The following is a 10,636-nucleotide window of genomic DNA, read 5'->3' as shown; positions in this document are numbered from 1 at the left end:
AGATCGAGACCATCCTGGCTAACACGGTGAAACCCCGTCTCTACTAAAAATACAAAAAATTAGCCGGGTGTGGTGGCGGGCGCCTGTAGTCCCAGCTACTCGGGAGGCTGAGGCAGGAGAATGGCGGGAACCTGGGAGGCGGAGCTTGCAGTGAGCTGAGATGGCGCCACTGCACTCCAGCTTGGGCAACAGAGGGAGATGCTGTCTCAAAAAAAAAAAGTTTTCTATTTATTTCTAATTTTTAATTTTATTTTTTAATGTTTTTGTGAAGTCATGGATTATATTGAATATATTTTAGTTTGAGGTAGAAAAAAATTAAGCTAATTGAGTTGGTGCTGGAGGTTTTTGTTTTTTTATTGTTGTTGTTTTGTTTTCATCTTATTTTAGACTGCACTGGGTAAATGTTCAAATAATGTTAAGAACTCATGCATTGCAAATCACCTGAATGGATATTTTCTTCTTTTTCCTTCTCTCCTCAGCTGCCCTCCAACTTACCTTTTACATGGCTCTGTAGCACGCCAACTTTACAGTCTTTGTGAAGGTGATTCTGACTAATGCTGAAAATTCCGAGTTTGTAAAAATAAATATATGTGAAACATCAAAAGTCTGCAAATCTCAATGGAATCACCTTTTGAGGCAAATTTGTACAAAATCAAAACTTCCTGAGCTCTAGGAGATGGATCTGGCAGGAAATAAAAGTACATTCAAAATGGTGAGACAAATAATATATGAACCATTTCATCAGAGCTCCTGCTACGTAGTTAATCTTAAAAGTTCCAGGCTATTCTAGACTGCTCTGGGCAACAGAAGACAGGAGAAGGACCATATCTGTTATTCTGTGCCTAGGACTGGTCTTACCAAAAAATGTTTCCTTTTGATGTTTTCTAAACTCTTGGAGCTTGTAACTCTGAGGGAAGTGATAAGATGAAAGAAGACTTTTAAAGACCTTTTATCAACAGAATCAATTTGAATATCTGGTGTGGCCTCTCTAATCTTAAAAGGGAAGGCAGAGACTATTTTATTCAGTAGATGTCTGCCACAGCTGGGAGGGAGAGTGTCTTGCTCATAGTAAGTCCTGGCATCAACTCAGTAAATATTTGTTAAATTGATTTAAAGAAATACGCAAGTAAGAATTGTGCTGGACATATTTATTTTGTCTTCGATGTAAACCCATAGTCCCCGCTTACCTCCCTGAAATTACACTAAACATATCTAAGTAATTTCGGCTTAAATTTTCTATATTTCAGTTGATCACTTTTAATTAAATAATGAAAAACAATGATTTAGACATGATCTAATCATCTTATTTTGTTTAGAACAAATCCATTCCATTTAAGGAAGATCTAGAATAATATTTCCTAGATGACAATACATACATTATTTTAAAATTAAAATTGGTCTAATCCCTAAACAAAATGTTTTATTTTTTTAAAGAGTTCTTTGGCACCTATAAATAAATAAAAAATCTCCAGAGCCCCAAAGACCAATCTTAGTTAACACAGTTTAGTGAAAGGCGGGGGGCGCAACAGTCTGTGATAACAGATTTTTAAAACACTTTTTTAGTTTAAAAGTCTTTCTACTGTATCTTGATATTATGGAACAATTTCATGAAGACATATTTATACCTAACCTTAAAAAAAACGCAAGTGACCAGAGACTTAAATGACACATATTTAATAAAGCAATCTTGATGATACACAATAAAATATTTTAAAAAGATTTTTAATCACAGTAAAACTACAAACACATCTTAAATCAGCAAGCAAGCAGCCAAAAGAAAAAACATCCTGCCTCCATACTCTATATTAATCATTTGATTTGGATTAAGGATGAATTCAACTTAGGAAAATGACTATTGGTATTATATTCTTCTAGACAGTATATTGCTTCAGAGACATTTAAAGAACCTTTGTAGTATGTTTTATATGCTGCAAAAGAAAAATTAATCTCAAGCATGTTCTGCATTGAGTACAATGATAACCATTTGCGAAATCTATCTGAGCAATTTCCTCTTTTCTTTCTCTTTTTTCTTTTCTTTTTTTTTTTTTTTGAGATGGAGTCTCGCTCTGTCGCCCAGGCTGGAGTACAGTAGCATGATCTTGCTCACAGCAACTTCCACCTCCTTGGTTTAAGTGATTCTCCTGCCTCAGCCTCCCAAGTAGCTGGGATTACAGGGGTGTGCCACCGCACCCAGCTAATTTTTGCATTTTTAAAAAATAGAGGCGGGGTTTCACTATGTTGGTCAGGCTGGTCTTGAACTCTTGACCTCAGGTGATTCGCCTGCCTTGGCCTCCCAAAGTGCTGGGACTGCACATGTGAGCCACTGCACCCGGCCTCTTTTTTTCTTAAAAATAAAAAAAAATTAAAAAAAAAAAAAGAGGTAAGGTCTTGTTATGCTGACCAGGCTGGTCTTGAACTCCTGGCCTCATGCGATCCTCCCATCTTGGCCTCTCAAAGTGCTAGGATTGCAAGCATGAGCCACCATGCCCAGCCCAATTTCCTTTCTTAAATAGGACATTTAAATCTGTATCTGTTATGTTATTCTGAATAGTTAGGGATGAAATGAGGTCCTGTGCTTTGAGATAAATAAAAAACTAAAATATATTAATTTTTGCAAAATGTCAAATATTTGTTTTTCAAATAAATTAAAAGTAGCTTATGAACTATATGCTGTACTACAACTCAGATAATATTTCCTCCTGGCCGGGCGCGGTGGCTCAAGCCTGTAATCCCAGCACTTTGGGAGGCCGAGACGGGCGGATCACGAGGTCAGGAGATCGAGACCATCCTGGCTAACATGGTGAAACCCCGTCTCTACTAAAAAATACAAAAAACTAGCCGGGCGAGGTGGCGGCGCCTGTAGTCCCAGCTACTCGGGAGGCTGAGGCAGGAGAATGGCGTAAACCCGGGAGGTGGAGCTTGCAGTGAGCTGAGATCCGGCCACTGCACTCCAGCCCGGGCGACAGAGCGAGACTCCGTCTCAAAAAAAAAAAAAAAAAAAAAAAAAAAATATATATATATATATATATATATTTCCTCCTATAATTTTTGGTTCATATACTCTCCTAAAACTTATAATCAGAAAAGAGGTAGAGAGATTTCTACAAACCTAAAGATATCAAATTACAATAGAAGCCTAAGTATCTTCTTTTCATCTCTGGTTCTGAATGATGGACAATTATTAGAAAATGTGGTTCCTAACCTTCCTTGCTCTCGGGAAAGGATACAAACATTTTTGAAAGGATAGGAAATCATGAACTGTTGGTGTATTGTATCAAGGGAGCCCTTTAAAATATTTTAATATGGCACAAAATAAGCTCTTATAAATAAAGTAGAACAAAATATTTGGTGGAATTTCTTTTATTTTTTCCACATGGACACAGTTGACCCCAGATACCTACAAGTGCTGACAGGAATTCAGGAGGTTAAGGCTCAGTGCAATGGGAGGAGAGGGGCAATCTCTTAGCATCCAACTCTTTAGCACCAAGCAAGGTCTAATTTGGTAATCACAAATCTAACTTGTGAAGAAAATGTTTTTTTGTTCCAGATATATTTATTACAAGTGACTTGGAAGCTATCTTTTTGACTTACCTCCCCAAATGTTACAGTCTGTATTCACACACAGTGTATTTATTTTGTTACTTAAGATCTGCTTGGTAGAAGTAAGAGGCTGTAAAGGCTTGAGAAATTGCTTAGATGGACTGTTTTATCTCCCATCCTGTTTTCCTCTGCTGGGTAGAGACAAAGCCCCAAAATGTAATCTTGTTAAAAAAAAGTTAGATTTGTTTTTGTTTTTGTTTTTTGCTGATCTACAATGAACTATGATCACTGTGGATAAAGACAGAGACTACTAGTAGCTAACTCTAAATTTAGAAATAACCCTTTTTAGGTTTAGGGAAGCATCTCAATTTCAGAAAAGTTAGTAAAGGTTACTGGTAAAATTGCTTTTACTTCTACTGGGGAAATTTTGGAAAAATATATGTAGGACATAGAATAGTTAGTTGATTTCTCTAAAGAAAATAGTAAATGATTTTGGAGCCCTAAGAGTGGTTAGAAAAACAAGGAGCTGTAAAATTAAGAAGTGTCCAAATCCAACTGGTTTGAAGCTAGAACTAAAGCTGAGTTGTAAGGTTGATGTTCTTTCTCACTGGGGGAAAGAATTTAATTGACCTTGGAAAGCCACAAAATAGTGCTATTTGGATTATTAATGCACAAATATTCAGAACCCTGCACCTCACCTTCTGAATGCCTTAGGATTTAGCTGGGACTTTGAAAAGTAACTGAACCAAACCAAGGCTATAAATCGACAGGATCTCAACATCCTAGAATTATGCTGACACTCTAATAGGAGAGATAACTTTTCAAATATCTCAGCAACTAGTAAAATAGGTACTCAACAAACAGGCTATTTTCATAAAGCAGATTTTTATTGAGTACCTATTAAATATTATGTGCCAGGCTCCTTCAGGCACAGAGATACAGATAAGGTTCTTGCTCTCATGGAATACAGCTTCTAATACTGAATGGCATCCTGTTGATGGGTAGTGGAAAAGTGTGGGAATACTTTCAGGAGGATGCATTAAGTAATGGAAAATCTTGAAATCCAGGTGTCAGAAAGATTTTGAGATGCTTAATAGGAAGCTATTGGGCCCTATGAACGGAGGACTAAGTGGAAGGGGAATATCACTTTAGTTGCAACCATTTTTTCCTCTCCTAGATGAGCCTCTTATGTAAACCTGACATTTGGACCATAAAAATATGGCTATTCTTTGTTAGTAAACCAGGGAACAATTTAGGTGGCATTAATTTAGTGAGCTTAGTACCAGGCTTGTACAGAAATTAATAAACATGTACTTTTTAATCATCCCCTGAGGTGGCTTGCTGCCACCACTAGTTATTCTGTCAGACTGGTGAATGTTTAAAAAGGCGTGGTGAACAAAAATACTTTACCTGTGCAATTAAAAATTGTGCCCTGCAATTTTTAGGACTTTCTCAAGTTGCCAAGTAATTGGTTCTCTCACTGTGCATTGATAATGCATACTTTGTTAGCTTTACAGTTTATTTTCTGCAATAAGTTACAAAGTTGTACCCTAAGGTTATCTTTGCTGTTATGATACAATCCGGTTCATCGGCCTGGATAAGGACAGGGTATTGTTCTCACAGAGTGTCCAGCCTTATCCAATGTCCCAATGGACTTATTCAAAATAATTTCAATTTACAAAATCAATTCACTCTCTGGTTTATGGTAACAGCAGTTTCTTTCTCTGAGAAACACTAAAAAGTTGCCAGCAGTTTCATTTGAGAAACTGAAGAGATATGCTACCTATTTCCTGGTCATTCTGTATTGGGATGGAAATAATGTCTTTCATTTTTGAGACAGGGTCCCACTCTGTCATCCAGGCCAGAGTGCTGTGGTACAGTCACCGCTCACTGCAGCCCCCAAGCTCCTGGGCTTAAGTGATCCCCCCAGCATTCTCCCCAGTAGCTGGGACTACAGGCATGCACTCCCACAGCCAGCTAATTTAAACTTTGTGTGTGTGTGTGGAGATAGGGTCTCGTTCTATTGCCCAGGCTGATCTTAAACTCCTTGGGCTTGAGATCTTCCTGCTTTGGCCTCCCAAAGTGCTAGGAGTAAAGGGGTCATGGCTAATTCTTTTCTTTTTTTTTTGAATTACTAATGTCCCTTACAGATAAATAAAAAAGTAGAATTACTCACAATTCCACCAATTACTGAGAAATTTATTGGTGTTTCTTTATCCAGTCTTTTCTGCCTTTCTCTAGAAATCACAGTTTTTAAAAATGGGACCATATGGTACATAGTGTTTTGTCTCCTCACCCCCTTGAATAACCTTCACATTGTTCCACGGTATTTACAGTATTTACTAATAATGACTGTAAATGTAAGAGGTATGTAACTGACTTTATTCAGGGCATGGCAAGCAGGAGTGAATTATTTTCTTCTTGTCAATAGAGCACACCCCTTCCGCCACTCATCCCTATAGTCGTTCTCTAAATTCCTAAGTGACCCCTGACTAGCAAGGTTTCAGGATCCTTGTACTAAAAGGAGCAGGCTCGCCTGGGGTCACGGCCCTCCGCTTCGCAGCAAGACCCCACCGCCTGGCACGGCCCTCCAGTCAGCCGCACCTCGCTTCCCCCAGGACCTGGCCAGTGGTCCCGAGAGGGCACTCCGCGGACCTAGGGGCCCCAGCCCACAAGACGCTGTGTCCTCCAGTCATCCCCTTTACACAGCAGAGCCCCAGTTCTGGGAAGCCGGGGTCACTCCGAGCCTCCCTTCCACGTGACAGCTCGGCCTGTGCATCGCCTTCCCTCACGGACCCTTTCAGCATCAGCCCACGCGGGGAGAGACCCAGGAGGGGCGCCCAAGCCTGGGTGGCGGCCCACCCCCGGTGCAGCGCGGCGCAGCGGCCGGACCGGAGCCGCGCCGTCCCCGAATGATGACGCGCTTCCTGCCCTCCCAGCGCTCGCGGGCAGTGCGCTCGCGCTCGCCCTCGGCTCTTGTTCCGCGCCCGGAGCCAGCGGCGGCGGCAGCGGCTGAGGCGGCTGCGGGAGCGGAGTGGTCGCCCAGCGCGGGGGGACGCGGGCTGCACTCCCGGGTAGGCGCTCTGCAATGAGACAGTAAATGCATCCCCCGGTAAGGCGCACGGCTCACTCGGGTTTTCCTCTTCCTCCAGCTGCATGCACGTTGCATGAATTTCTCGTATCTTTTCCCTCCCCTCTCCAGAAGGAAAATGTGGGTGGTTTTTTTTTCCTCCCTTTTGCTTCTCGTGAGTGATGCCAATGCAGGAAAAACCCTTAAAGCTCCCAGATTTGATGGTCTAGGAGGGCTTCTTGCAGGAAAATAAAAATAAAATGATATTAATGCACCTGTCTATTGCACATGTATGTTTCACTGCACTGGACCCGGGCGCAGCGGTTTGCAAACAGCCTCGCAGCCGGCGCCAGAGAGCGGATTCCTGGCTGTGTGGGCAGCCGGTCCCCTCTGGGGCTCTCGCTGGGTTTCCGGTAACTGGGCTTTGAAAAGCGGCCCCGCCTGCATAGAGTGTCCCCTCGACACCGGCCGGGCCCCCGCGCCAGGAGAGTTGGCGCGGGCGGAGCGGCTTCATTCCAGCACTGGCCGCCGGGACTCCAGCGCCACTTTGCAAACAAGTCTCCCGCCGAGGCTCTGGGCTAAGACAACCCGCCAGTGCGGAGTTCCTTCTCCAGTGCCGGACACTCAGACCTGCCGATCCCACGACTGCCCTTTACTTGGCAGTCTCGCCGCGGGCGAACTGCTGGCCGCTGAGCGACGGGGGCAGTGCCGGGCCGAGAGCAGGGACAGGCTTTGCATCCAGTGCCGCCGGCCTCACACAGACTCAGCGGCTCCCTCTCCTTGGTCCCACGAGCTGAAATTTTGCACCCATTGGAAGCTGGAGGGACCTGGAGACGAGTATTTCGGGATCCCTGATGGGACCAAGGAACGACTTTCGAGGGCGCCATATTTTCAGTGGGTTTTAGCTGCGGAGGGGAGGGGGCGAGCCGTTTCTGGGCCCCGGGGATAGGGCCGCGCCCCCGTCGGAGAGGCCTGAGCGGTTGTCGCTGGGAAAGTTTGCGCGCCGAGGCAGGCGCGGAGGCGGCCGCGCAAGGCGCTCACGGCTGCTGTCCCCGCAAGGGCGCGCGGACTACAGCGCGTCGCCACGCCAGCCGCCGGGGCTTGGGGCCGAGAGCCGTCGTCACGGACAGCGTGCTCGGCTTGCCGCCTTCTCCTGTCCCGCCTGGACCCGGCCTTGGGGCTCGGAGTCTCAGGGAACACGCCCCTCTTCCCCGCAGCTATCGCTGCCGGGCGCTCCGCCGGAGCCGTGCGCTTGGCGGCGTCCCGGGGCTGGGCGCTGAGTGCAGAGCGTTCTCCCGGCGCCCGGGCTCACCTGGGTACTCCGAGGGGCGCGGGAGCTCACTCCCTGGGGGAGAGGAGGCGCCTTGGTTCGTGGATCGGGATCAGGGCCTTGCCAGTGGTCGCCCTGAGGCCGCCGACCAGCCTGAGCTTCCAGTCGCCTCCTTGACTTTGGTGGCGACAGCAGTAGCGCCCGCGGCTGCATGTTCTGCTTTCGCAGCTCGTGGAGGCGAGGAAAGGAGGGCGTTTCCAGAAGTTGGGGCTTCAGGTGACGCGTGGGGAAACTTGGATTCTTGCTGTCCGTGAAGGGCTGGGACAACCTGGGCCAGAATTCCTGTGTCTCATAGTGAAAACTTCTGGTCTTTCCAGAAGAGGAGAGAGGAATGAACTTAAGTGTTGGTGTTGTTGGGTAGGGATGATGTCCTGGAGAAGTGGACCCCAAAATACACGTAAATTGCCCTGGTACTGTAAGTACCACTTACTATTCCTTCTAATAGTACCTGCGTGTGTTGAGTTGTGGCAGTGTCAGGTTGCATGCTGACCTCCCTTCTCCAGAGCTTGGAGGCAGCGACCTCTCTGGAGGGAGGGGGAAGCGGGAGTGGGGAATCTTTACTTTTGAAATAGACTGTGACCTCTGCTTTGTGAAGGGGCAGGGCACTGGCGTGTGTGCTGACCTACACGCAGCCAACTGCCGGAGCGTGTTACCGAAATGATGTCATAGTATTAAGGCCTTGTCCGCACTTCGGGTCTTCATCATTGAGGAGGCTAGAAGGGACCACAGAAACCTCTGGGGTTGGGGGTTAAGTGTGCAGAGGGAGGGGAGAGGCTCTCCTGTGGGAGATGTGCCTGGAGATGTTTGGTGTTAGGCAGCTCTTTCCCTGATGCATTTCGAAGCGCCTGCAAAAATGTCTCCGATATGAATGTCAGCCAAGATTTTATCTACCTTGATTGCTTATTTGGGACCTTTATGCAGAATCAGAGGATGGTGGTGGGTGTGACAAGTGGCCTTCAGAGAAAAGGGATGCCTACACGAATGATTTTTTTTTTCCATTGAGCACTAGAATAGTGGAAAACACCCAGAGCCCAAGATACATTTTTCCAAAATTAGCATAGCTAGTTTAGAAGAGAAATCAGTTGCAGACAGCCTCCATCCGTTTTAAGTTTCCAGTCTTAGAGGGAGTACCTTAATCACAGAAACAGGTCTCTTCAGATTGGTGAAGCCACTGGTTTCTTTCTGCCTTTGTACCCATTCAAGTTATCAGGGAGTTTCCAAAGAGTATTAGAGGGTCTCTCTTTTTGGCATTGATATGGAGCTTCTACCTCCAAAGAGAAAGCGAGCTTTTAACAACGTGACCCTGTTGAATGAGTTACTAGGGATATTCTGTACAGGCATAGGCTATATGTGTGTTTTGAACTTACCTACTGCTGACTCATTCAGGTTTTTCCAAACACTGTTCCCTAGAGTATTTTTAAGTGAAGTTAGGGTTTAGGAAGAGGTGGGTATGTCATTTTCTAGTCAGTATCTTTCTTTTTTGTCTCAAAACTAATCTGATTTCCCCTCCTTCACCTCTCACTCCCAGAACATCATTGGTTCTCAAGAGTAGTAAAGGATGATTACAGGTGGTGAACAATATACATTTTAACCAACTATTCTCTGAAAAAAAATCTATGCATCTAAATATGTATTTATGCATTTTAGCATTATGCTTTATAACTACATATATGCCACATATTTTATACATGTTAAACCTTACATAATAAAAAAGAGAAGCTTTATTGCGAACCCTCCAATCTTTATTCCCAACTTTACTACCTTAATATTTATCCATTTCTTTATGTCTCTCTCAACGAATTGTTATGAATTGTGTTTTGTTGCCACTTGCCTGATTCCTTTTTTTTTTGTTTTTGTTTTTTTTTTTTTTTTGAGACGGAGTCTGGCTCTGTCGCCCAGGCTGGAGTGCAGTGGCCAGATCTCAGCTCACTGCAAGCTCCGCCTCCCGGGTTTACGCCATTCTCCTGCCTCAGCCTCCGAGTAGCTGGGACTACAGGCGCCCGCCACCTCGCCCGGCTAGTTTTTTGTATTTTTTTTTTTTTTTTTTTTGAGACGGAGTTTCGCTTTGTCGCCCAGGCTGGAGTGCAGTGGCGCGATCTCGGCTCACTGCAAGCTCCGCCTCCCGGGTTCCCGCCATTCTCCCGCCTCAGCCTCCGAGTAGCTGGGACTACAGGCGCCCACCACCTCGCCCGGCTAGTTTTTTGTATTTTTAGTAGAGACGGGGTTTCACCGGGTTAGCCAGGATGGTCTCGATCTCCTGACCTCGTGATCCGCCCGTCTCGGCCTCCCAAAGTGCTGGGATTACAGGCTTGAGCCACCGCGCCCGGCCAGATTCCTTTTTTTTTTTTTGAGACAGTCTTGCTTTGTCACCTCAGCCTTCCAAGTAGCTGGGATTACAGGCACGCACCACCACGCCCAGCTAATTTTTGTATTTTTAGTAGAGACACGGTTTCACCACGTTGGCCAAGCTGGTCTCAAACTCCTGACCTCAGATGATCCACCTGCCTCGGCCTCTCAGAGTGCTGGGATTAAAGGCATGAGACACCGTGCCCAGCCAACCTGATTCTTATTGTCCTAACTTCATAACTTGTCCAAAGTTCTTGCATTTTTTTTTTTCCTTTTAGGATTTTGTAACTTAAAAAGGTTAGAAAACGAGTATGTGTTTTGGAAAGTTGCCTGTCTGTTTACCAGTCTGT

General features: G+C 45.2%; 1 protein-coding gene and 1 pseudogene across 1 annotated transcript in view; one reads left to right on the top strand and one right to left on the bottom strand.

The window, feature by feature from the left end:
• The first annotated feature begins 6,518 nt into the window (after positions 1-6,518).
• TLN2 (talin 2) overlaps positions 6,519-10,636 on the top strand; it is a 455,709-nt gene continuing 451,591 nt past the window's right edge. The window contains exon 1 of the mRNA XM_033189874.1: positions 6,519-6,652. The gene's annotated coding sequence lies outside the window, so the exon portion shown is untranslated. The remainder of the gene's footprint in view (positions 6,653-10,636) is intronic.
• LOC117070554 lies at positions 7,798-8,424 on the bottom strand (annotated as a pseudogene).

This window comes from Trachypithecus francoisi, unplaced genomic scaffold (assembly GCF_009764315.1).
Source record: "Trachypithecus francoisi isolate TF-2019V2 unplaced genomic scaffold, Tfra_2.0 Lachesis_group3, whole genome shotgun sequence".
In the NCBI taxonomy this organism is placed as follows: Eukaryota; Metazoa; Chordata; class Mammalia; order Primates; family Cercopithecidae; genus Trachypithecus; species Trachypithecus francoisi.
The sequence above is the reverse complement of the archived record's forward strand: the minus strand, read 5'-3'. Positions and strand labels throughout refer to the sequence as shown.